Genomic DNA, 27447 nt, shown 5'->3' with positions numbered 1-27447 from the left:
AGGCTGGCCTCATCTGGCAGGGATCTGAGGTGTTAAATGTTCAAACACATGAGATGCTGTCTATCACAGAGTTATCTCTAGATCTCTCTGGGTCCATGACAGGGGGACAGCAGGCCCACAGGCCCACTGGCCCGAAAAAGGGGAAGGGGGGGAGAGGGAGGGGCTGAGGGTTCATGGGCCAGTTCAGCCCAGTTCTGTGACTAATGGGGCAGAGGACCCACAGACCCACACCCTGGGAAAGGGAAAAGAGGAAAGGGGGGGAAAAGTAGGGAGATGGGCCTAAAAACAGAGCAGTGGCAACGATCCGAGGAGGAAAGTTAATTTACTAAATATGATATCGGAATGGAAGATAACACAATATAATATCATATAATTAGAACTGAGGCTCGTAAATCAAATGAAATGAGAAAGAGAGAGTGTCCAAAACCAAAGGCCTTACTCCAAAACAGAAGGCGAGACGTCTGGGGAACACACAGTCACTGCCAGGCAGTGAGGAGAGAGTCCCATGACTTGCAAGGAGTTTTATCTTTCCCTCTGAATGCAAAGTCCTCTGGGGCATGTAGTTCTTCTCTTCTGAGAACCAGGTACACGGAAAAACAACAGTCCACGGAACTGGAACATTAACTCTTTAACTCCCAGTGCTTTACATGATGTTATGATGTGGAATACCAATAACAAAAATCATAAAACCATGACACTATCATAAAGAAAGAAAAAAAAGAGAAACATTTTCAGTTCACCTTATGGCTCCATGCTAATTGTCTGACATTTCCAAATCCCGAATTCACCCATCTTGTATTCTTCACATTAAAATGAAAGAGAGTGAAAAGTCTGAAGAAAATGTATTTTCAAGCATGGGAAGAAGCGTGACTTGAGTTTATTTGTGGTGGAAATGACCTGGGCTTCCAGATTACAGCTGTGTGTCCAAGAACTTCGAAAATGATTTGCACACAGAAATGCTATGTCCACAGAAGCTGAGTGGGACTGGCTGCACGCAGGCCTATTGCAACCAGCTAACACCCTCTGTGTAGCTGACAGAGCTCCTTTCAGCTCAGTGTTCCAGGGAAATTACAGCCACCGGCCACCCACGCATACAGGATTTAGAGTGCAGGACCAGCAATGGGACCTACAGCTACAGGGCAGGAGCTGCAAGCACAGGCGCTGGGAAGCAGCACCCTCAGCTCAGCCCCATGGCACAGAGCACATGGGCTGGGGCTCCACATCCAAGGAAGACACTGATAGATGCCAGGCACACAGCAAGCACATGCACGTGCCAGATCGCAGCTGGGTGGGCTCTCCTGGGCCTCAGAGCCAGGTGACTGCAGCATGCCATTCATATTTAGTGCATTAGATCAGAAGCCAATTGCTGTATCTCGGTACCTGTGGAACGTTTTCAATATTCCAGCTACGCATCTACCAAAGCCCTGCTGAAATTCTGTGGAATGCTAATGGCAAAATAAAACAAACATCAAGGATAACAGCAAAAGTTATTGCTTGCCAGACAAAAACAGAAACAAGATGCAATTCCGTCCTCACAGTTTGCACACATGACTGGGAGCGAGGCTGGTGCCAAGCTCTGCCTGATTGTGCCTATCGAGTGTCCCTGTGTTAGGAGGGAATGTCCTGAGGAGCTGGCTGGCCACTGGCATTTGGGAAATGAATGAATTGTGCTTGCCAGGTGCTTGGGAACAACTTTTGGCACGCACGAGCTGGCATGACAAGAGTGTGCGTGCTGTGTTATTCTTTCCTATTCTTCTCGACCTTCTCATTGTATTGGGGGACTGAACACAAGCCTGTTTCAGAGCACACAGAGTATGCTGGGGGGTATTTACAGGTGTTTTTACAGTATATTCATTTTACTGACATCGAGTAGAATTACATATGGGACATTATTCCAAAAAAGACAACAGTGGAGACCTGAAATGCACCTGGAATGCATTCTATGGAGACACCGGGAAAAGCCAAGGAAAGCAAAGGTAAGAACATTTGAACAGCTTACTGTTGTGCTTAGTGGCTGTATGACTGCATCCTCCTGCATTACTGCCCAGAGCCTAACAAAATGCATTAACCACTTTTTGTAACAGGAATCTTTGAACCTGTTTGATATAGAACTGCTGTTTCCAAAAATTATGACACAGATAAATTAATTTTGCAGACCTGTGTTATCACTGTTGTTTAGAGAACGTGCTCTAACCAGGAATGGTGCAAGCCCCATTCCTGCAGCTGACAGTTTCTTTTTGTTTTTGAAAATGCCACTCAATACATCTAACCTTAATACTCATCACTACAGAAGTAATCCAAGTCAAGCACGAGATCAGATCTAATGCAGCAGGCTGGCGCACTTTGCTCTACAATGAATCACATTGCCTTTAAATCCTTCACAATCTGTGTCCTTTAAAGAGGACACAATCTCTCTCCTCTGAAGAAGAGGCTTTGTTCTGGGAGCCACAGCTGCCACCCATGGCATGTCCACATCAGAAACCTGTTCCTACACCTTCCTTTGCTGCATTACTCCAATCACATAAGCAAGAAAGTCAATGTTATAATTCTGTGATAATGATGATTAACCACTATTTATAAAATGCAGAAAATGTGATTTCAGTCAAACAGGATTACTGGCATAGCTGGATTGGATTTCTTACAAGCTGATTTGCCTTCTACAAGGAAATATTATTTGATTCTGGAAGAACGTTGACTAGCAGCTTTAGATGAATGAGTGATGCAAGTAGAAAAGCCAGACCAGAAACAAGAGCTTCCTATCGCTTTCTAACATGTTAAGTTCTACCTTTCTCACCTGAGCATCCTGAGTTTTTCCATATTTTTCAGAGATTCACTTAATTTGGCCTTGTGGTCTTTAAATGAAAGGTGAATAAGAAAAAGCAAAATATTATTACTGAATGTGCAAGAGGCCCCACTCTGTGCTTAATTTCCTTTTAACTCCTGGGAGACCAACATCACGTAGAACATCAGTGCAAAATGTGCTATACTGGCCCAGCTCCAAGGAGGAGCAGCAGAGTGGGCAGATAGTAAATATTCACACCATTCAGTCTGGGGGACTTCAAAGGGCTACATTTTCATCCTGCTCGTTAGTGATTAGAAAGTTACATATGATAGTCTTAACCTTAGCCTTTCCTTCATCTCCCTCTTGGCCACCAATAAATCTCTGGTATTTACTGAAATGTACAGCTTGTTTAAGGACACAAAGATGCTAGGCATTGTTTCTCCTTGACTTCACAGAGACTGTTCTTGTCAGGATCATATGACTTCAAAATGAATGCCCATCCACTTGAAAAGTTCACATAGATCGAAACATTAGATGACTTGGGTTCTATCACTGAGAAACACACACATTTCACCACAAAGTGTAGAAAATTTAAGCTTTTATAGCACACAAACAAAATCAGAGTCTGATGAGGGTGTAAATAATTACTTGGAATCTAATAAAAAGATAGTAAATTACTTATTACATTAATTCAATTGCATTAAGAATGTAATTAGCATCTGCTTAATCATAGTGTTACTGCAATTAAAGAATAAAAAAGCACTCATCCAAATGCAGGAGCACTCCTTTTGGGGAGGAAGAGACGTATTGGTGGGTATACACATGTGCACATCTGTCCAACTGTTTTCGGCATGTTGGCTTGAAGATCAGATCTAAATTAAGATTAAAAATGAAATGAATTAAAGCTCTCAAATTTGGGTCTTTCACTACCTTTGGATCTGCGCCTAAATACTTCCTCTCCTACACATTCTGCAAAATTCAAGTAGGGCTTTGGAGAATCCATGTCTCCATGCAGATGCTGTGGTAAATGTTGGGATACTCATCTTTGAGATAGAAAATGAAGCCTTCCTACTACCAGATATGGGACAGCATTTGCAAAAAGAGTTACATTTCCCTGGAATAAGAGGCACATGAGCTTTAGCATCCTCATGTCATTTAAAATGTATGTAATTCTTGCAAGATTTCAGTTCCTGAGTGGCCACTTTTGTATATTTTGCACCTTTACATAATAATATGATCTATTCCAATGGAAACTCATGGCGGTATCTTGATTTTGTAACATCATACTGGGAATCTTTCACCATCCTGCATTTTAACAAAGGTACCTATGGAAACAATCTAACCCACTGAGAATTCACGTATCTCTTCCATTCAAAGCTACCCCTTACAACACAAGATTTAGATGAATAATAGAACAGAGCAAGCATATACACCATTTAAAACTTAAATGAAATAGCTTCAAAAGCAAGAAGGAAATGCTACTGCAAGGACCCATACAAGAGGCATCAAACTCCTAAAGCAAGAAAGTAAAAAATTTCTTTCTAGTTGTTGTAATCAATTATGTATGCTCAGTAGCAGGAGGGGGATGATCTGTGTTTTTTGAGGAGTAACCCTGTGATCATTAATCACAGCCTTTCTGTACTACGAACTTGGGTGACCCCAGGTCCTGTATCTCCTCTACCCATATTTCTGTGGGCCATATAGCTCAGATGAAAGCCTGGAAAGCATCTGGTACCCCTTTATGGCAGGTCCAGGGACCTCTGCACCCACAGTGTGGTGAGCACACATTTGCCCGTCCATGTCTAAGAATTGGCTTCAAACCCCAACCCAAAGCAGTAGAGTCACCTAACATCTCAGAAAATTTATTTTATGTACATTGGAGATTTCCCTGACACATGAGCAGAGTGTAAGGGTGAAAGATCTCAGCCATTAAACTGCTGTCTTGCAATGGCAGCATCCCCTTTACAGGCACAATCACTTCAGATGGAAAACATGTTCAAGAGTAGAACTAATCAAAGAGGCTAGGATAGCAAAGCCAGGTATATACCTATATATACCTATATATTCTATTCTGACACCTATCAGGCTAAATCCATGGGTGGCTTTGGGTCTTATTTATAAGCCTTTGAATAAATCCAGATGCTCTCTAACTGCTCATTTTGTTCGAATGTTCTATTAAATGGAAAGCTAAATTAGTGGAACAACTCCCTTTTTTTAGTCTTTTGAATAGCTGAGTTACTTTTCTGTCTTACTCTTCCATTTATTTTGTCAAGTTACCTTATTTCTTACAGATTATTCATATGGTATTCCACACTTCCAGTTCTTTTCATCCACCCATCTCCCCAGTTCCTACAGTATCTTTTTTAACTTAGTTTGATCACTGCTGACCAGGTTGTATAAAACACTGCTGTTTTCAAGAGTATCCTCATCCCACTGCTGCTGTGAAACATCATTCTCCTTTGCAGCTTGTGTTGCACCTCCCAGAGATCCGACTTACTCCAGCATCACACTCTGCATTAGCTTTTGTTTCTCAGCAGAAACGTGCCCTTCACACGTGCAGTTCACTGCACAGATTGCTGAGCTCCCTGTGTCCCCAGAGCTTCCTCCAGTTACACCACTCTGAGCTAACTGCATCCGCTGACTCCTGACTTTCTTCTTTTGAGCTGTGGATTTGCAGAATGGAGTCTGAAAACAGCTCTGAGCCACAGAACCACACTGCTCTGCCTTCAAACTTTGGTGGGAAGAGAGTCCAGTTACATGTCCTAGTCTTGGTCTGGAACACTCTCTGCTTGCAGATTAGATACTTGACTCTTCCTTGACACTTTAAATCACTCTGCGAGTCCTGCTGCCTCCCAGCAGCTGAGCTGGAGGCTGGAAGCATCTCACAGACTGCCCTTTGTGCCCTGGAGCCGTGCTCCTTGCAGCTGCCAAGGAGATGCAGGGTATCGTACTCTCACCCACCACTGCCGAAACGACCCCTGCCAACTTATGCTAGTGGCCTCGTAATACATATGTTTATATGTATTACATCTATGAAGCTGCACTAACTTGAACATTTTAAATAAATGGAATTTGGACCCAGAGCACATTAACAGAACATCTGCACAAGGAAACCAGTTGAAGTGTTTCCTAACCTCCAGCGAGAGAAGAAGGCACAACAGCCAGCTTTGGCCAGGGACCTCACAGGCCAGCTAAATCAGCAGGTGTGACAGCAGCCCAAATGACAACACCCTGCCTATAAAGTCCAACACCACACCAACCACTCATCTGTATCCTATCTATCCTGCAAGAGGTCTTCCACACCTCCCATGGCAGAGGGAGTGAGATTCCAGAGCCTGCTCTTCCCATGCGTCAGCCTTTAAATTGAGACTTGATGCTGAGTTATCTCTAGCTGAAACAAGCTGAAGCTATCAGAAACAAAATGCAGACACTTTCATTTGCTTAGACAGAGAATATCTTGACCAGCATGCCCCACCTGAGCAGCAGGAGGCTGCTGGCTGTGTCAGAGCTGTGGTTACTTTCATGGATAGCCACTTTCTGCACTCTCCTAACATGCTCAAGTTTCTGAGACCTACAAATTTCTTTCCTGTAGCCAGCGCTCATTTATTTTCCATAGTATTTTGAAACTGGGCCTGGCATCAAAATTCTTACTATTTATAGTTTTATGTGCAACATAATATTTATTTCAACCGCCAATAGAGTTGCTTATCGTAAATGTCAACAGATTATTTACTGTGGCAAATTAATTAGTTACATAAATGATTCTCTTTTTAGGGATGAGAGACTGTTAATGCTTGTTGGATTACTTGAGCATTACAGTCCTTTGAAGTTCTTTGGCATTTTGGGGTATTTAGTTCAGGACTGTGCAACTTGAAAGCAGCCAGTGCAACCAATATCGCAGAGCTCTGGCATACAGAGAGTTGTGCTTAACTCAGGCATTAACAGTACTTTGGCTCAAATGAACACATCAGTTGTGCTAAATTACAATGAAATTCCCGTTAAAGCTCGTAAGATGGGAACACACAATGAATTTATTTTGATCAGAGTTAATACAGAGACTATCTGCTGTATTAGTAATGATAGCACATACGATAGCAACCGCTGTTGCTAACTGTCTAAGTAGTGGTAAATTTTTGCATTTGTGCCCTGAAATAAATTTTAAAAAAAGAAGGAAGGAAACTACAGGCAGACACTCACATGGGTTTGTACTTTAATTCCCTTCAATGTTCTGGACTATAGTTACCTACGTTTTATTTGCATAAGATGAAGACATATGCAAACATATGATTGCATAGAAAGTGCTTAATTGTTGATGTGAACGGTACAGCTCCCCATGAAATATGACAGATTATGTGCTCACAGCTGGCACCACAAATAATAATAATAATAAAAAACAGAGGAAGAAAGCCCAGATGCTTACTAAGCTGGCAAAGTGTTGTGGTGTAACCCAGCAGGCAGCTCAGCACCACACAGCTCACCACCCATTCCCAGTGGGAAGAGGGAGAGAATTGGAAAAAAAAACAAAAAACAAAAAAAACCAACAAAGTAGAACTTGTGGGTTGAGATAAAAACTATTTACTAAGACAGAAGAGAAAGGGGAAATAATAATAGTAATGATAATAATGTAATTTCTATTTGCAAAACAAGCAATGCACAGTGCAATTGCTCACCACTCACCGATGCCCACACTGCCCCCCAGTCAACTCCCCTCAGTTTTTAAAGTTTTTTCACACGATGTCATATGATATGGAATATCCCTTTGGCTGGTCTGGGTCAGCTGTCCTGGTTCTGCCCCCTCCCAGCTCCTTGTGCCCTTCAGGCCTCCTTACTAGTGGGACAGTAGAAGTTGAAACACACTTGGCTCTGTGCAGCACTGCTCAGCAAAAGCTAGAAACATCTGTGTTTCATCAGCGTTGTTTCTCACCCAAAGCCAAAACATAGTGTTACACCAGACACTATGAAGGCAAGAAAGACACCCGCGTCCCAGCTGAAACCAGGATACAAAGTATACACATAACACAGATTTTCAGGTAGAGAGTGCTGGAGATGTTATATGTGACAATGGGGAGAGCACACTGACAAGTTACTGTAGTTGGAGGCCCTGCTAAGCAGGCAGGTGTGCAGAGCACTGGTAGAGGTGTGTTCTCTGGGATGGGAATGGCTAGGACTGACATGGTACCTTTATGTCATACAGCGTATACTGCACCTCAAGAGTTTGTAAGTAATATTTGCTAATATGTTACCATCATCTGGAGTCTATTTGGAGATACAGTTTATTTCCTTCATATGTAATTTTGCTTTATTTCCTTCCAGCTGAGAAACAAAGGATTTATGGTTTTGTTATCAGACTTTGTCAATATACCCTCAGTTCAGAAAGCTGGCAGGAAACAGCTCTGAAAACATCACTACTGCAAAGTAAGACTACACAGTGCATCTCAAGGATCTCTCCCCTGTGGGGATGCCTGGGTCAAGTCTGACAACCAGCCCCAGTGAGCACACAAACAGGAAAACTGGGAAACAGATGGAGCCATGAGAAGGGGAGAGGGAAGAGAGTGAAGCTGGTGAGCTCAGCAAATGGGTATCATTGTTTCCAAACCCAAGGAGGTCTTCTACTGCAAGGATTACAGTCTGCAGCAAGCATCTGAGCTCTCTGGTGCCCTGAAACCTCCTCACTTCAGCGTCTTCTCAAGGGATCTGGAAGCACAGCTTCTCCTCTTAGAAATAATGGAGTTGTAGGATTTTTTTATATCAGAAGTGTTCTGTCCAGAACAATTTCCTTGGCATAACCAAAGCATCCTGCAGGAGCTCCTACCAGGGAGCTGACACAAGCCCTGTCTGCAGCTTCCTTGATGTGCCCCTGAGGGTGCTGCAGAGAGAGCACCCACCTCAGGAGCAGACACTGGTCCTATTTGCAGACCTTCCCTACACCTTTTTTTTCCCTTTCCCTCAGAAAACCAGAGTTTTGATCTTCATCTCTCTTCATATACTATCTGTGTTGTTTCTTTCTTTCTCCTAGACCTCAACATTTTGTTCTGAAGTTAAATTCAGGTTAGCAAAATCTCCATGGAGCACTGCAGCTAATCCGAAAGTCCAGCCTTCCATGCAGTGACTGAAGGACCGGACTTCCCTAGCCTTGGGTATGGGTGCAAGCAGAACAATTAAATTCAATTATTGAGCCTGAACTGTGGGCAAATGAAAGGCATCTTCAACCTTAGGCCCTATGGGATGAGGAGATATCCATACATTGTATGTTCAGTGCTTCCGTGTTCTGATTATTTCACTTTTTTTATCTTATTCAGTTACTGTAGGTTGAAGTTACATTAGCATTAACGCTGCTGTGGTAAGGAAGATAGAAAAAAAAAAGAATTGGCACTTGGCAGATTGCATTCTGATTCACATGTATTCATCAAAATTGTTGTCTAGAACAGGGAATAATTAGTGAATTTAAATCACTGTTACAGTTATCATTACTTTTTGATACTACTTATTAACTTTCATCCCAAGGGTCTGGCACAGTACTGTTCAGGAAAACAAGCAAAGCACAGACAGCTCTGCTAAGACAAGTTTTTATTTCAAAGCTATTAAGGACATCCAAGAAGATGCATCCCCACTGCTAAAGTAAGACATAGGTGATCAGGTGATCCATCCGATCTGATCGATTTAATTGGACCCAGTCTCTCTTTCTAACAGCAAGTCTCCACTTAGCTGAGAAGAGAGAATCCCACGGGATCTGAAGAGGCAGCTTGCAAAGTAGCAATGAAAATCAAGCCCATGGCAGTACTGTAAGTACTTGGTCCAAGTTTCTCACTCAAAAAAGGGGTGAGTTTATGATTCAAAGACCAAATTATATATTCTGCATTCTGGATTTTTAAATATACCTGAGTAGTTTTGAGTAGTTCTGCCATTAACTGTGGAAGTGTTAGATGTACAGGCTATTTTCTGGTGGCTCTGGGTCTTATGTTTCCAACATATCAGCTTAATTTAAAATGAGATATGTGTAAACCATTTCATGTAAGCATTCAGCAGGAAAGAAGTGTGTAACTCTGTTCGAACTGTTAACAGAAGTGAGAATAGACATCAGAGTATTTAAAAAAAAAAAACTGGAAAATTATGTCATGAAAGCAAAATTGCAAAGAATCAATCTGTAGCAGATACTCTGCTCAGTCCTTTCAAAGCTTTCAGAATCTTTCCACTGGATTAACTGTGTGAACTATAAAGTACTTCCTAAGACAAGAAGCACGTAAAAACCCTCATCATTTTGACAGTGACCCCTCATCAAACACATATTCACATCTACCTTAATGTCTATTGGACCTCCATCCAAATGAGACAGCTAACAAATCTGAAGATAAATTAGGGTGTTCCACAGTCTCAGCTACAAAAGAGTACATTCATTAAGAAGCCACATGTATGAATGCACAGTAAATAAAAGAACTGCTATACGAATACATTAGAAAATTTTAATTCTCTCTATAGAAATGATGAGGTCCTAGGTAAACTCTCCCCGATTATATGATTCATTCATGGCACATGGTATTGTCTTCAAGAATTATGAGTTTTCAAGTTCGAACTCTGTAGATTTTGACAGAAAACAAGGACAGGTTCAGCTGACAGCTCCTCTCTGTTAGCTAGTCAAACTGTGCTGTGCCATGAGGGTACCTTGCAGAAAAGCAACTTGCGAAGGATCTCAGGAGGTAAGCTCAGGAGTTCCCTGCCCCTTCCTAGCAGCTACAGCTGTGCCTACACTGCTCCTAGGGGTGTCTGCTCAGCCCAGTCCCACAAATCCCCAAGGACACACATTCTCCCACCTCATTAGGCAGCCTACTCAGAGAGCCCTATGTGGAAAAAAAGCATTTGTAACATCTAAATGCAGGAATGTTCACACGTTTCAGGTGAGATTGCTTCAAATTCACTGGAGTGAACACTCAGGCTGAGTAAGTTTCAGAAAATTCGTGGCTAGTCCAAGATGAAAGATAGTTTGGGTATGTTTTCATAATCAGGCCTATGCTAAAGAGGGATTTTAAAAAGGCTGGTCATAGGATGATGCTTTTCCAGCAGGTTGCAGAGCAGTGCAAATAGGCAGTTCTCAGCAAAAGGTCACCTGTGTTCCCTCTTTTGTATGTTCTGACAGAACCCTGATCAATTTGGCAAAGTACTGGTCTCGATTTATACTGGTGATCAAGGACGAGGATCTGTATCTGAAATGGTGTTGGTTCTGGTGTTCTTTTTACAGTCTCTGCACTTTGGAGAAATCCATGGTTTATCTTTCACTGTGGACATTCCCAGAAGGATGATTTGGTTTAAGTGCAAGCTATGGGAGAGATGTATCCAAAAGTGTGATATCCCATCTTGAGACGGGAGTTTGGAATGCCTGCAATGAGTGGTCTGATGGAGAGAGCTCTCTCTTCTTCTGTGTGCCTGCTGAAGGAGTATTGAGCCCTCGCTGGGCCTGGGCTGTGGGTCGCAGCTGAGTGGACCTTGCTAGTGCTAAAGGAGAGAGGAACAGCCCTCCTCCATAAATTCTCCTGTTATCTGATCCTAAATTGCAGCTGGTTTGGGGATTCAATATGGACATTTTGTGTTTTTACCAGAAGATTCTACCTCGGGGAATTAGCTTGAGAAAAAAAACCTCCCATTTCTTTTGAATTGTTCCTATTAGTTTCCAGAAAGCCAATAATGTAAAGACCTGTGTAGAAAGCTGTCAGTGTGCACCTAGAAATCAATGAGGTATTGATTTACTTTTCCTAACAACATTCACTCTATTCTTTCTGGCTTGGTGGATGCTGTCTTTGGATTACTTCAAGATGACCCATTAGGTGAGCCTCCCAGTCATTCCAGCCAAGAACCAGGAACCCGAGCACTGCAGTGACCTGTAAGCCTGAGCACAGGGCTAGAAAAGCAGGAGCACTGTTGTGTGCCTGCAGATTCAATCCAGCAATGCAGTTTCCAGCATGACTGTGGAGGGACTGTGGTGAAACAAGTTGGTGGTTGTGCTCACGCTGCTGGGGTGCACTTGTGCCTTCTCTAGGATGCTTGTCTAGTAGGGGGGACTGTGGAAGGGGTTTGTATTCTGGAAGTAAATAGAGGTTAATTTCTGTTTTAGAAGATCCCACTTGTGAGGAGAGTAGAAATGTACGGCTCTGACGAAGCACTTTATTTTGAGACTGCACTGTATCTTACTAAAAAATCATACTACCAAAGACAGGCCTAGAAAATATAAATTCTCAGCAAAAGAAGTGACTTTGCTGATGCCAGTTAGCAAAGCTGGTGATAAATTCATTTCTTGGGCACTGTCTGAACGTGAAAGCAGCAGATTTGCTGTGCCAGGACGTTGATGCTGTGTAGCTCTGCACTGTGCGTTGGTGAGGTTGGATGCTACGCTGTGGGTAGGCTAGGTAGAGAGAGCAGCGACCTGCTGCACTGCGTGGGGACAGTGTGTCTGCAGTGTGGGTATGCAGGAAGGCTCCAGCATGGGGATTTATCTGATTTCTGTCTTTGTCTGTCTATCCCGTATGCCTATCACTTAAATACACCCACGTCCAGAGAGAAATGCATCAACAGCTTGAAAGCTCACAGCATCCTACATAACAGCTTCTGTCAGAAAGTAAAGAATGCCATATTAAGTTAAAACTTCTGTGCAAATAACATTGATGTTGCTTACAGAAAAATGTTTACCCTCCATTTTGGGAGCAGTGTCGTGAGATCCGCATTGATTACAACCATCAGGTTTCATTTGGGCATGACTGAGACTTTGTATCTTCAGCATCTCTATCCCTTTCTTCCTACACAGTATTTTCATTTCAAATAGGAGACAAACATCAGCGGTATTTTATTAAGTGCTTTTATTTTTGCATTACATAGAGTGACTCTAGGAATGTAGAAAGAAGGTGTTAAGCAGTTGAACTCCATAGGGAAAGGAGATTTCTCAAAGCACAAACCCATTGTTTTTCATTATATTCTAATTGCGTTGAGTGGGCACAATTTTCTGGAGTTAAATATGAACTTTTAGGAGAAGCCTATAGGTGAAAGACTGGACAGCATGCTGCGGTCATGGCCTCTCTCAGAGCACCCAGTGGTCTTTGGGAGCTTGGTATTGCACTTTGGCTGGAGCAATCCAGCTGCCAAGCCCCATACCAACCTCACAGATGCAGCCCTGAGAGGAAGGAAGGCTCTGGGCTCTGTTCTTTTTACACTACCTAAATGCCAACCATCCAACTGTCAGCTCTCATTTTCCTGTTACAAGTCCTGGGTAATTTCATATTCACCGCTATTTCATTTGTGTCTGCCAGGACTAGAAAATGAGACTTCAACTCCTGAAGCCGCACAGTTCCATTAAAAATAAGTAAGTAAATCAGTAAAACGTTTGTCTCTTGTGGTTATAAAGAAGAGAAAGAAAACGTGGCATTTTCAAGCTCAAAGAAATCCAGGAAGTGAGAAAATCCAGGGTTTTACTGTATTTCAAAATGTCATGATTTTCGTGTTCTGATTCATGCATTTTGAATGTCTTGGGATGGAAGTTCTATAACCTAAACACAGACTTTTAGCTTGCAGGCTGTACATCTGAAAGGAAACTAATTTAATCAGCTGAAGAGAACACTTAATAAGCTTCTAAAAGAAAGTGGAAAGAGTGTCTCAGTTCATGCTTTACTGTCAGACCCGCGCAATTCTGGCGTAAACAATGAGGAGTACATCCTGAATTCAGCTCTCATTTCCCAAAGCATTGTGTTCATGTCTCGTAGCTTCCTACCAATGGTTAAAATGCCAAATATTGTATTAATTCTTAACCTCATTGCCTTATTGTTTTTAAGGCTGAAACAGCACTCTCACAGATGTCAGTAAGCTCAGCAAAAAACAAAGCAGTTTCACAACTGAGCTCAGTGTTTTAAAGTACTTTTTCTTTCTCTGTGTACCTTTCTTTTTCTTTCTTTTTCATTCTCTTTTTCTCTTTTTCTTTCTCTTTTCCCCTTGTTCTTTCCCTTTTTCCCTTTCTTTTTCCCCTTTTTTTAAATTTACTTTTATTTTCTTTTTCTTAGGAGTGCAGTATTTCTTAAGAAAGACTTTTATTTACTTCTAATAACAAAAGCTCCTGCCTCTTTATTCCAAACAGACATTCTTTTTCTGTATTTCGAAACACTGAAATAAAATGATGTCTAATGGAGATCTCACATTCATTGTGTTAGAGAGGTTAGATTTCTAGTAACATTTCAAAGGAGAAAGACGGTAAAGTTTTCTTTCTTTCCTTTCACTTCAGATCCCCTGACCTTAACTACGCACAAATAATTTGCACATTATTTACATCCTCCATGTTGCAAAGCAGAGTTCTGTGACTTAATAACCCAGATAATGAGAACCAACCTGTCTCCCAGTAGTGCTTCCAAGATTATTAATGAGTGTACACCTTGTGGCGCTGCTACATCCTGAGCTGTCTCTGTGTGAGACTGCAGCAGTTCCCCAGAAATCTCATGCTGGTAGGCTATGAAAATTCAGTGCTTGGACATACCTGAACTTCTTTTTCCCCACATGCATATTTTGCCCTCAGCAGCACTGAATTTCATCTGCCTTTTTTATTCATTATTGTAGGATCTTGCTGCAGCTCTTAATTACAATTTTTAAAGACTGTTCTGTGTAATTTTGTATCATTAGCAAATATTCCCACTGCTATTCTGTCCATTTCCTCATAAATTTAAGAATCTACATGAGGTCCTGCTGATGTCCCATCAGTGAGCTCCCTTCACTGTATAAACTGATTGTATGCAGGATCACCATGTCTCAAATTTAAAATGTGTTTTTGAGCAAAGAGAGGATCAAAAGTTAATTGGTAGCAAACTGATAGATATGTAGTGCAATCTTTGCTTTGCTTGTCTATCACCTAAATCCCTTATGACCGGTGAAACTTTGAAACTTTGAAGAATAAAATAGCAGGAAGCAGGCATGGGGTTTGCTGTCTGTTCCAAGGGCTTTGCTGTTCAGAAAAAAAAAAAAAAAAGAATCCCACAAAAATAAAACCACTCTGTCTCATTTACATTTTAAAACTTGCAAATGCCACTGTTTTGATATAATCGCCAGAACACAGAGGACATGGAGGGATAAGAGAGAGCTCTCCTTGTCTCTGTGATGAGATTTAAAGAGAAAAGTGTTGGAATTTCCCATACCTTGGGGTTCGTAGCATTAACGAGGCTGAGAACTCACCAAACAGAAATGGATTATTTAACTTTCTGTCCACTGACACCTCGAGGCTCAAAGATGACCAGACAAAGCATATCATCTGCAGTAGAGTTCTATCTATGAAGTTGTACCCAACGCTAAGAAATTTCAAAGAGATCCAAAAATCAGGGGGAAAAAAAAACATGTAATAGACCCACTGGGGGCCCCTTGAGCAGCATAAATCAGGAGACAAACAGAATAAAGAGATTTCCAGTCACCCTTGGAAACAGCTAGCTGTAGCACTGAGTAGATAGTAGATAAGCTTAAGTAGATAAGAAGGAACAAAGATAAACCCATGGCTTGGAAGTAAGGTTCTCCTTTTGCTTGGGACATCTCTCAGGTTACTGTTAGAGCTGTCAGAGCAGAGCTAAGGACAAAGGCACGTGCAGGAGGGCAGAGCATGGCAGTGACTTGCAGAAGGTCAGAGGGTCAGGGCAGAGCTGTAAGCAGATACAAGCTTCCCACTTCCTTCTCAGCACCTTCCCACACTTTTGTTTCCTGGATTTTTCTGGGAGTGTTGTATTTAAAGGCAGCATATAGAAACCAAATAGGTGGCATCCCTCTTGTTACAGTGGGGATGCTGAGCTGCAGCTGCTGCCTTCTCACTCTGCTTATCTGGTCTGTTCACTAGCAACCTGCCTGCAAACAGAGGAAAATAATGTAAAGCAGAACAATTACCACAGAGGGGAAAGGGGGATGGAGGGGAGGAATAAGATCTGTTTTCTATCTGGTGTAAGACAGCCATTCTTTTCAAACTGTTGCTTACAACCAAGGAAAAACATGAAGTGAAATGTAAGATGTGAAGCATTTCTAGAGCTGCATTATGAGAAAGTACAATTAATTCATGCTGCGTCGGTTGGAACCAGAGTCTCGTCCTTCTCTTCAGCTGTGAAAGCAAGACAGCCCAACCCTTAATTACTACATGCTGCTTCTGCTACAAGAAATACCTTGTGTTTTTTTTTAATAATTGATAGTTTTGTCATTCATGTAACTTAAGACTTCATCCAGTCGATGAACCAATTGTTCAATTAAGCTGTCTCCTGACTTCCCAAGCTTGTCAGTTCAGCAGAAACATGCTTGGCTTCCTCCACATTCACAGTGGGGGCTTACACTTGGTTTTGTTTCAGAATCAGTACTTCCCTAATGCCTGAAGATACACGTTGTAGGAATAATGCTGTATACTTCACAGTACATGTGCTCCAGTGGAATTTGATTCCATCAGAGAGATGGAAAACACTGATGATCTGAGTGTAATAAATCAGCATGCTAGCAGCCTAGTTCTGTGGGGAGGGGATAAAAAAGACAGTGTTTTCTACTTAGAGTTACCATTTAGGAAAAAATGTCTTTCTGAATATTAATCCTGTACATTCTAGAAAAATAAACTAAATTTAACCAAAAGATTGCACAGGGTATTAGGAACAGTCAAACTGACTTCTCAGTCACTCTTGGACATTGCGATTTCTCATCTTGGGGAACATTTAGCTGTAATCAGATGATGCAGATCATGCAACACTGGTGACAATAACCGAGCCATCATACAAACCTGCCCATGCAGCACATGCCAAGGACACGATGGAGGAGAGAGGAAGGAAAGATGAAAATTGGAGGAGGTATTAAACAGCTTAATAGGGGTACAACAGCAGGCAGCACATTCTATAATATAAACAAACACATTGCCCAGTTTCTCTTCCCTTGCTGCAGGCATGGACCATGCTCCCTGCAAATTTGGAGCAAAACTAGAAAAAAGAATTCACCTCAGTTCAGAGTTTGTACATCACAGTGACTCCATTCTAAGTTTTTCCCAAATATCAAAAGATGCCCATATGGTACAAAAACAACCTAAAAATGGTACAGAAAAAAAATAAGAATCATACACAGCAGTGAAAGAATGGTAACACTTCAGAAACCAACAGATGTCTGTGGCTCATTATTCCAGAATTTGTTATTCTGTCACAGTGGCATTTTCAGTATGGTAACAATAATTCTATAACAGTCAGTTGGAATTACTTTCATTTTTAGCATGTGTAAGATATGCACTCTTACCAAAATACATTTGATAAATATCTGGTAAGTAATTCCTTTCCAAAACACCAAAATCTAAAAAATAATCAGTATAGGCAATAGTACAGGCAACTCGAAACTTTTTTTTTAAAGAAAATATAGGAAACTAGTTATTCATCACAGACATGAGCTGATAGCAGGAGGTTTTGTTTTTTTTTTTCTTTTGTACTATAGCAATAACCACTAGGGCCAGATAAATTTCATCAAATTGAAAAATCCCTTTATGATTAGTAATGGTCTAGCTCAGTTTGCTTAAGATAAGACTCATTCTTCTACTGTGAATTAGAAAGATAAGCTCAAACATTGCTGAATTGTAACTGGAATGTGTTGCTCTTTGCATAATCTTTATCTGCACAGTTGCACCCATGCATGTCTTCTGGCCTCACATCATCATTTCTGCTACTTTTTGTGCTTCCTTTTTGTCAGGGTTAAAAGAGAAAAATGAATATTTACATACGTAAAGCTTGGGATGGGTGATTTCATCCGGAACATCCCCACAGTGCTCTGTCAGAGTACCACCACCAGCCTCCTGCTCCAGCTCCCACCCCACACTGCGAACAGCCTGCAGCGCTGGGCTTTGGCTCAGGTGATAGCTCCCATGGCATGACACACTGCACAATCACTTCACTTTTTTCTTGCCTGTGAGCTAACTTCTTCACTGACAATTCTGAATACAACTTCTGAAAAGTTCTTCAGCTCAACTTCTCTTGTGGAGATGAGGGCAAGCCCTGAGAGGCATGGGGCTGCTTGCTTCAGGCACAATGATGGAGAGTTCTGAATAGCAAAGGCAGTGAGGAAAGAAGCAAAAACTGTAAATCCAAAATTCACTGAACTTATCTTTGTTGTATCACTACAGATCTATTTCTGAAAGTATGGAGAACCTCCCTCTTCATATGATTTTACCTACAGCTGTGAGAAAATTCCTCCAAAAATGGCATTTTTACAGGGGCTGCTCTGAAAGTAATGCCTCCTATTTTATTATGTCAGTCCACAACATCAGAAGCAGATGGTGGTGGTATAACGATAGAACCTGAACCTTACCACCAATATCAAGTATTTTGTTGCCGTGCGACAGATGGCAGCAGAGGGGCAGTGTGACAAAATGGCATCTGACATGGAAATGCGGATAAAGCAAAGGTGTGCCATTGAATTCCTCCATGTGGAAAAACATTGCACCCATTGACATTCATCAATGCTTGCTAAACATTTATGGAGACCAAACAGTGGATGTGAGCACAGTGAGGTGGTGGGTGGTATGTTTCAGTAGTGGTGGCTGTGAGATAAGCCACATTCCAGGTGGGCATGCACAGCTATCACAGTAAGAAATGAAGAGCGTCTTGATCAGCTCATCCACATGAACTGGAAGATTACGACCAGGTAACGGAGTGTACAGAGCTGAATATTGGCTTCAATGCACTGGAAGTGGTGGCAGTGTTACAATATCATAAGGTTTGTGCCAGGTGAATCCCATGAGTGCTCACACAGGCACAGAAAGAACACCATATGCAAGTTTGTCAGGCTCAATTGAACAAATAGGAGGCTGAAGGTGACAGTTTCTTGGATCACATCATTACTTACAATGAGACATGGTATCACCACTCTGAGCCAGAGTCAAAATGGCAGTCCATGGAATGGTGACATTTGAATTCCCCACCAAAGAAAACGTTCAAGATGCAGCCCTCAGCAGGTAGAGTGATGTGCACTGTCTTTTGGGATAGGAAAGCGGCGATCCTTGTGGATTTCCTGGAACCTGGGCAAACCATTAACTCTGACCTCTGCATCATCACGCTGACTAAGCTGAAGACTTAAACATCTAGAGCCAGACCAGAGAAGGTCAGTCTTTCTCTTGCAACATAATATCAGGCCCCATACCAGTTTGAAGACCGTGGAACACATTGCCAGTCATGGCTGGACTGTCTTACCATACCTACTGTATAGTTCAGATTTGGCACTTTATAACTTCCACCTGTTTGAGCTGATGAAAGATGGACTGTATGGGCAGCATCTTCCTAGCAATGACACCATCATAACAGCTTTGAAACAGTGGGTCACCTCTGCTGGTGCAGATTTTTATGACTTTAGCATGCAGGCTCTTGTTCATTGCTGGTGAAAATGAATAGCTAATAGTGGTGACGATGCTGAAAAATAATGTTTTGTTGCTGAAAATTTGCTCTATCAGTGTTATTGTGCTCTTTGCATGTGTTGTAGTTTCCATGGAAATAAATAGGAGGCGTTACTTTTGGAGTGACCTGCATATGTTTTAAAGGAATTGAGTACATGAAAAGATGCTGGTTTGACTTACTGGGGAGTTAATGTATTGTTTTTATACATTTTCCAAATAGTCACCATTTTCGCTGCAGATTTCATTTGTATAGTCATTTCACGTGCATTTAGAGAAATACATTTGAATGCCAAACACCAAAAGTCCTGGTTTTGGAGACATTTCAGCCATTTTAACACGACCAGAATTCCTGTATGAGGGAATCACAGGTGCTGCATACTTGAGACACAGCAACAGCCGCAGGCATGACGCAGTGGCAACACATTCTCTCACCATGGGAACAGAGAGGATGGTAGGCCTGGTTCCAACTGCTTCCACTCCTTCTCTGTGTCTTTCTGAGGATATTACAAAATGGTGGCCAAGCCTCAATCGCTGTCAGCCACCCCTGGTATCTTCTGGAGCTTCCTCTTTCCCTGCCTCCACCTCACACAACCACCTTTCCTCTAAATTGTACTTGCAGGGTGTTAGGGATTGGGCCTCAGATTGCCATTGGAGTGTTTCATCATGGAAGGATTTTAGAGGCCCCTTGCCTTGGAGGAAACCTGCAGACTTCCTGCCTGCTCACAGCAGGAACAGCAGCTTCCAGGCTGAGTTTTGTTGTCTTCATCTTCTCACCATCATCTTTGCTGTTAAGCAGGGATCCTGGTTGGTTCTGTGGCATCATAAAACCTAGTGAGATGATGGTCCATGCTGAATCCTGGTTGATCCTGCTTCTTACCACCCCGTGGGGCTGTCAGCTACTTGTGGTAGCACAGCAAAAAGCTCTCTCCTTAGGACAGTGTAATCACATTTGTCATCTGAAAACTGAAGGAGGAGGAGTGGGGAGGGGTTAGAGCAGAGAAAAACATCCTTCTTCTTTCCTAGCCAGGAATCTCTGGACTGTGATCAAAACAAACTGGCACAAAGGACCTGAAAAATGCGGGGAGCATCTAATGGAGAGATCATTCAGAAAAATATAATATATTTGAATAATATTCAATATAATATTCAGAAGGAAATATATTTGGTAATGGTTTACGTGTCGCATTATAAGCTCTTTTCTGAGAAACAATATATTCTGTATATTTTCTCTAAAAGTGTTCTAGAAGGAATATCAGAGGCAAATCATAGAAAAAGTTAGGACTAAAATGGAAATGGTGATAAATATATAATGGTCTTAAAAAACAATATTTTAGACTCTTCTAGTGTGCAGTGCCACTGAGGGCCCTGTACATAGAATCATAGAATGGTTTGGGTTGGAAGGGACCTTCAGGATCATCTAGTTCCAACCCCCCTGCTACAGGCAGGGACACCTCCCTCTAGACCCTCTACATCCTAACACAAAAGCTCTTCTGTCTGCATATTTGTTTATTAACCAGCTGCCTTCCACTCAAAAAAAAAAAAGAGAAAATGGTTGATTATCTTCAGCCCCGATCCCTCCGTTTGAAATACACATGGACACCATTACGGAATTTTTCCATGCTCATTAATGCCAGTGCATGTTTTCTCTCCCAGAGAAAGAATATAAGCAGATTTCCATGACCCAGTGCTGCTTTCTTTCCAAAGGCCTGCTGGAAGCAGCGGGGCTCGCACAGCCGCGGGCTCTGACATCCCCGTGCAAGGGCTATCAGCTTGCATTAGTCACAACAAACCTCCTCCCATCTCGCAGGGCCCTTTGCACAGAACAGTTGCTGGGCGAAGGCTGCCTTGTTTTTATCTCTTTTGTTTGCCAACAAAAGAAATTATAAACGAGTGACAGGCAGGACCGCATTCGGGAGGGGGTTTGTAACAGAGACTTTATTTGTCTTCTGGAACTTGTGCAGTGAAGCTTCTTCCCACAAATCCCAGGCACAGGGAGAGTCATTTTCGAAATCTGAAAGGCAAGCATAGAGGCTTAATGACGAGTAGGGGAGGTTCTTCACTAGTTTCATGATCTTGAAAGCTGTTTCTCAGGAGACTACTGAGAGCACAGCTTAAAATGTCTTGCCCAATCCTTTAAAATTGACATTAAAAAAAAAAAGCAGTTTTTCTTTAGTCAAAAAAAAAAAAAAAGAAAAAAAGAAAAATGGAGGGAGAGCAGAGGGAACAAAGGCAAGGAAATTTTGCAGCTTTTTTTGAGGCATCAAGGACATGTAGAGAGCTTCCCAGAGCACAGAACTTTAAAAGCCCGTTCCAGAGCTCATTTACTTATCTTTCTTCATTCAGGCTTCACGTTCTGCTTTAGTTTTAATTTCAACACCTTTTAATTCCAAAAGCACAGCCTATTCACATGGGTGAATGCAGTCATATTGAGAGGTTTGGTCATGCTTTAGCAGGTGTTGGTTAACAAGCATTGCTGTACATTCTAATCTAGACCAGATAATAGCCATTGCTCTTAATCTCATTTAAATATAGGATAGGGAAAATCTTGCCATATTATACACCAAAGTTTGTTACAGCACTTGGCCTACACAGAAAAACATATTACTAACAGGATTGCAAAATAAGTACAGAGGGACAACAAAGACAAAATATGAAGTTTGTTTCTGGAGCTACTTTTTCTCCTTTGACTGAGTAATGAGATCAAGGAAAATGACCAAAAGTCTTCCAAACCAGCAGAGCTGTTCTGTGAGAGGATCACCTTGTTAGCTCTTAATTTCATCTATTTGTGTGTGTTTCAAAGGAAATACCTTAAAATCAGTAAATAAAGCACTCTGAAAATAATTTAAAGCACTTTTTACATTTTGATTGGTTTACATCCTGCCATGGATGTAGAGGAAGAACAGTCAATGATGTCAACAACAGCCAGAAAAAACACAGGAGCAGCTGAGAGCTCATAAACAACACTGGGTAAGAAGGAGGGAAAAAAGAAGTGGGGGGGAGTTTGTAGTCATTACTCTAGCATTTATTTACCAGGTAATTACATTCAAATAGCTAGTAAAAGCACTGAGTAAATCTCAGAGAAAAGGAAGGAGGAAGCACATTACAAGAAGTCCGCAGGTCTAGGCTCCATTTAAAGGTACTTGCAACTCCAAGCAACCACTACTGACCTACAGACCACATGGGAGAGCTTTAGCTGCTCCAAAATGCAGCTGGCAGCTGTGCTGAAAGCCCACCCTTGCAGTCCACCTGAACAGTTCATGAGGTGTGCAGCAGTAGTGTTCAAGATTTTTGATTTGTGGGCTGTTAATGTGTGCCTAGTCTCACAAATTTAAACCTGTTTGTGCCAGATTTGCACCTCAGAGCTGCCTTTGGCTGACCTCAAAGGTCCTGGCCCATTGGCCAGCTGTACACCATGGTCTGAGGCTTGGTGCTGGATGCTGCATCTAGAGGCGCAGCAAAGGGCAGCTGAGATAGCCACTAGTCATTAGCCAAACCACAATAATTCACACATAGTGATGCTGAATCAGTCCTCCTGCAAATCCTTAGACATATTGCCTGCATTAATTTTAGCAGAAGGCCATTCCTATAACACTAACATTTCTAGACAACTGTGATTTTACATAGTAACCACATATTTTCCCAAAAGTCCTTGTTCAAATACAGGGAGTGTCAGACGAGAACATGCCCAATGGCCATTTCCCTCCAGCCTACAGCTCCTCACACAGTTAATGAGCAATTTCAGTCTTTCTGATGTACAGCACAGAGGAATCATATGGGCTGGGATTAGTATGATCTATTTTGCCATATTTGCTATTTCCGTCAAGTGACATTGTTCTTGTATTACCTTTATTTACACCGAATGCTGATAAATTAAATGGATCAGGGCATTACCATGACAACCTCACGGAAGTACAAAATGTTTCTGTTCAAGTGAATGGTTGAATGCCTTCACAAGAAAATGTCATTAAAAATCTCAGTTTTTCATTCACTAAATAGGGGGAGATAGGCTCAGACCATAGTGTGTGATGCTATCCAGCACTGACTCAATGCCTGCTTGTCCTTCTCCATTTGTCGTAATCTTTCCATTCTCTCATCATCTGGACAGGGTGGGAACTGTTTGTTTGTCTGGTGCGCAGCCGAATCCAGGCCCAGAGCTGCAGCTCCTAAGCATTAATAGAAACAATATATTTGCCCTCACAGCACGTCAAGAAAAGTGGTCCTATTTGCTTTGTTTAAAAATAGTTTCTTTTAAATATATGTAGGCAAATAAAGCAGCAGAGGAAGAACCAGAAAATCTTGACAGGCAAATCCAGCACCTTGCTGATGTACTTGGGACAGTCGGCTGTACCCAGTCTGGCTTCTCAACCTCCTCATGGCCCCTGGACCTCCACGTGCTTTGGGGAATTGTCGTATCAGACTTCTGCCTGCGTGAAAAACTGTCAGCTTGCAATCCGAAAGCTCATCTTACCGATACTTTATCCCCCTGTAAAGCTAACGGGGATGAATATACAGCACGCCTAATGAATGCTGCCTTTCACCATCTCCTCCAGTTTCAGACACTCTCAGCAGCTCTGTTCCAAGAAAGCTGGACAAATAACCAAATGCCGAAGTGTATGAACCTGAAAGTCTGACACCTCACTAAAGGGTGTTACTCAGGGCTTCCACATTAATCTTTCTCTACCCATAGCTCAGTAACAATGCTGCAGATGGTCTGCTGGTGTAGCAAGTATTATAAAAATTACCTGCCTTCCCTGCAAAGCCCTACTTCTTCAACTAAGATCTAGGTCTTTTAGATGGTTACCAGGTTCACTTTTAACTCCTGAAAAAAGAACTCATTCAGATGACAGATGCCAAAATATCTTATTTACCAAAAGTGGCAAAACTTCACTCAGCCGAACAAGACAAGGTAAGCCTATGTAAACCTCATAAAGTGCAACAAGGCCAAGTGCAAGGTTCTGCACCTGGGCCAAGGCAACCCTATGGACAAGTATAGGCTGAGCAGAAACTGGATTGCAAGAAGCCTTGCAGATGACTTACGGATTCTGTTTGATGAAAAACTTCACATGAGCCAGCAATGTGTGCTTGCAGCCTGGAAAGCCAATGGTATTCTGGGCTGCATCAAAGGAGGGATGGTCAGCAGGGCAAGGGAGGTGATTGTTCCCTTCTGCTCTGCCCTCATGAGGACTCATCTGGAGTACTGAGTCCAGGCCTGAGGTCTCCAGCACAGGAAAGACGTGGAGTGTGTCCATATGGAAGGTGTGGACAGCAGATGCCCATGCTGGGACAATGGATGGACTGCTCAGCTGGAAATGGTAAAGCTATCATTTGTTTCAGGAAGTAAAATTAATGTTACAGACAATTAAAGAACTAGATGAATAGCACCACAGAGAGTAAGATCAAGCAGCAAAAGCTTGTTTGAGCTCACTGACCTCTCTAGATATGCTTCTCTTGTGAAGGCTGGACAGTGTATTGCTGCTCTGCTGCAGTTCCCACAGGACAAGTAGAGTCCTTGAGGCATCCTATCACTGGATCAATAACCACTGATTGTCCTGGTTTCTCCTTCACTCTCCTTCAAGAATCCACACCTAACACAGTAGCACATATTGCTGTCTTCATTATTTTCTACCACCCCATAATTCTGTGCTGCTTTAATTACTTTCATCTGTTACATGATATTAAGGGATGCACAGGTTGCCACAGTTCCCTAGCCTCAGCAGCAGGCAGCAGGACTCAGCCTCACTAGGCATCAAGCATGTTTCACACATTTGACAAAGTTACAGAGAAAATGGAAGAACATGTTTGCTTTCCAAGAAGGATTTTAAAAGCTCTCATTTCTGTTATGCAACAAAATTTCTTTTTCCTTTATCTTTTTCCACCTAAAAAGATGTCTCATTTCCTTTGAGTCGGTTTTTATTATTGCAGTGTTTGTCAACATCTACCTTATACAAATGAAAAACACATGACATTCCAAGGCTTTCCTAATTCACTTGTTATTGAATCTAATCACTTGTCCTTCTGCATGCTTTGGAGACAAATTTCAAGTGGAAAGCTAGCAGTAAATACATTTATTCTATGATGCAAAAGTTTGACAATTATAATTTTTAAACTTTTTTTTTTATTTTCACCAAACAATATATTTCTAGCCCTTATTAAGTGACTTTATTTCTTTGGATGTTACATACATGTTTTGATCGATGTATTTTTTCTCTGTATTGAAATAACTTTTTCTATTTCTTATTTATTTTCTGTGCCTAAAGTTTATATATATATATTTACATTTTTAAACCTACATATTTTTTATATTCATATTCATACATTCACTTCATACTCAGCTTAATCCTTTTCATACATGCTTAAATTTTTGTTACTCTGAGATAGGAAAGAAGGAGCTTATGAATGAGAATAAACTTTAAAACTATGAATAAGTACAATTTTCAAAATTATTCTATTATTTCACACCTTTCCAGAAATTTTAAGATGTTTCAAATTTTTTTTAGATACGCTTTTTTTGTTGTTGTTTGTTCTTTTAAAGATTCATAATAGTTGGAATTTTAAGCATGAAAAAAATGAACTCTGAAATAGTGAAAAGCACTGATAATTTAACCACTAATTCCAATGCTTATCATCCAAGTAAACAATCGTGAAAGAAAATATTATTTTTAAGTTAAAGGACATGGTGGTGATGTCTTTTCTTATTCCTGCAAACACATTGCTTTTCTCACTCACCTAGAGTTCCTCTATAAATATACTGCTGGCAAAAAGACTAACATTTCCCCCATCTTTTCTGTTGGATTTACTGCAGTTTATCCATTGCAAGATGAATTTAACATACTAAGAGAGCATTGTTTTAAGTTATCTGCAGGACAATTACTTTGAGCACTTACATCCACAAAGTCTTAGGTGATATTCTTCTTTACCACTGGATTTATTTCTCTGGCTATACTTAATAAAACCTAGAAATCTATCACCAGCTTTAAGAGTTTGTCAGGTTTTTAATCCTATTAATAAAGAATTAAAGATCTAAAGATCAAAGACATTATGCAAAAGAAAGAAGAGAAAAACAAGAAGAAAGAAGAAAAAAAGACCAAAAACGTCAATGTATTTCTCTGTAGAAGCTGAACGAACAACTGACTGTATGATACCAAAAGTTCTGAGACTTTTCATTACTGGCTAAAAATGCACTGTGCTAATCCTCACTCGTATAATGGGGATGTTAGAACAAATGGAAACAGTAGTCCCTGTGCTACCTCTGTTTCCATAACTTCTAGGTAAGACTTAAATTTCACTCTTGATTCTTCCATGGATTTAATATCAAATGATCAAACCTGATACACAGATGAAGTGTTCTGTCCGCAAAACAACATACAAGGAAAATTCCTGTTATCCTGGCAGACAGTGGTGTGCAGGGCGGCCTGCTGTGCTGCTCTCAGCAGCACTTCCCTGTGCCTGGTGGGGAGGCCATGCCTGAAGCCTGTGCAGGGTACACATCATACTACTTCTCTCTCTGCATCCAGGCACAGAGGGAAGATCTGTGACTGTAAAACCACATATTTTTGCCCAAAATCACTGACAGAGACCCACAGAGATTTGCTCACCTGCACACCAAATGTGAACCAAATGCCCATGTGTTTTGTTCACTTCCATGAGGACAGTTCTCCTCAGATGTGACCAAGATCCCGTGCGTTGGAATGTGTTGCATGAAGCCTGGCTTTTTTGGACAGACATTTCAGAAGCTATCCCTACATATTCCTGCATGAAAGAGACTCCTGTTGAAGTATCTAGATACAATGGTTAACTGCAACCAAAAGCATTTTTCCTTTTCTTGTTTGATAAGCATAAGACTAGAAGGGGTTTTTCATCCCCAGGATGACACAAGCAAATACATCATGCAATCCTTTTCATTAGATGCGAAACTTCCACGTTAACATTCATATTTTTATCCCCAAACTGACTTGAAGACTGTCCCAGACGTCAATTCTGTAACATGCAGAAGAAATGTAGTTTGGAGACTGATTTTTTGTTACATGTATGTGTTATTTATTTATTTAAAAATGCAAGGAAGACATCCTTAAATCTCTGAATAAGTCCAAAATAACCAAAAACAAAACAAGAACATGACTTTGTACCAGTAGCTCATGCAAAGGCATCCACTAGATCCAGGCCCTGAATTAATAAGCAAGTTTTAATATTTGTCTGTTACTACAGCAGCCGTTTAAAGGTAGGAAGACACAATCCCATTAAGGGATTTTACCAAACTGTGTCACTTAGTATTTGTTGT

General features: G+C 41.3%; 1 long non-coding RNA gene across 2 annotated transcripts; it reads left to right on the top strand.

Annotated features, from left to right (window-relative positions):
• On the top strand, positions 275–19198 carry LOC110394707. Of its 2 annotated transcripts, XR_002435814.1 has the most exons (3): positions 275–1976; positions 8096–13124; positions 17474–19198. It is a non-coding gene; the product is annotated as an uncharacterized LOC110394707 (long non-coding RNA). The 2 variants fall into 2 exon arrangements; XR_002435812.1 differs by lacking the exon at positions 17474–19198 and having other exon boundaries at positions 8096–14814.

Source organism: Numida meleagris, chromosome 2, assembly GCF_002078875.1.
Source record: "Numida meleagris isolate 19003 breed g44 Domestic line chromosome 2, NumMel1.0, whole genome shotgun sequence".
Taxonomy (NCBI): Eukaryota; Metazoa; Chordata; class Aves; order Galliformes; family Numididae; genus Numida; species Numida meleagris.
Note: the sequence above shows the minus strand (reverse complement) of the source record. Positions and strands in the feature narration are given on the sequence as shown.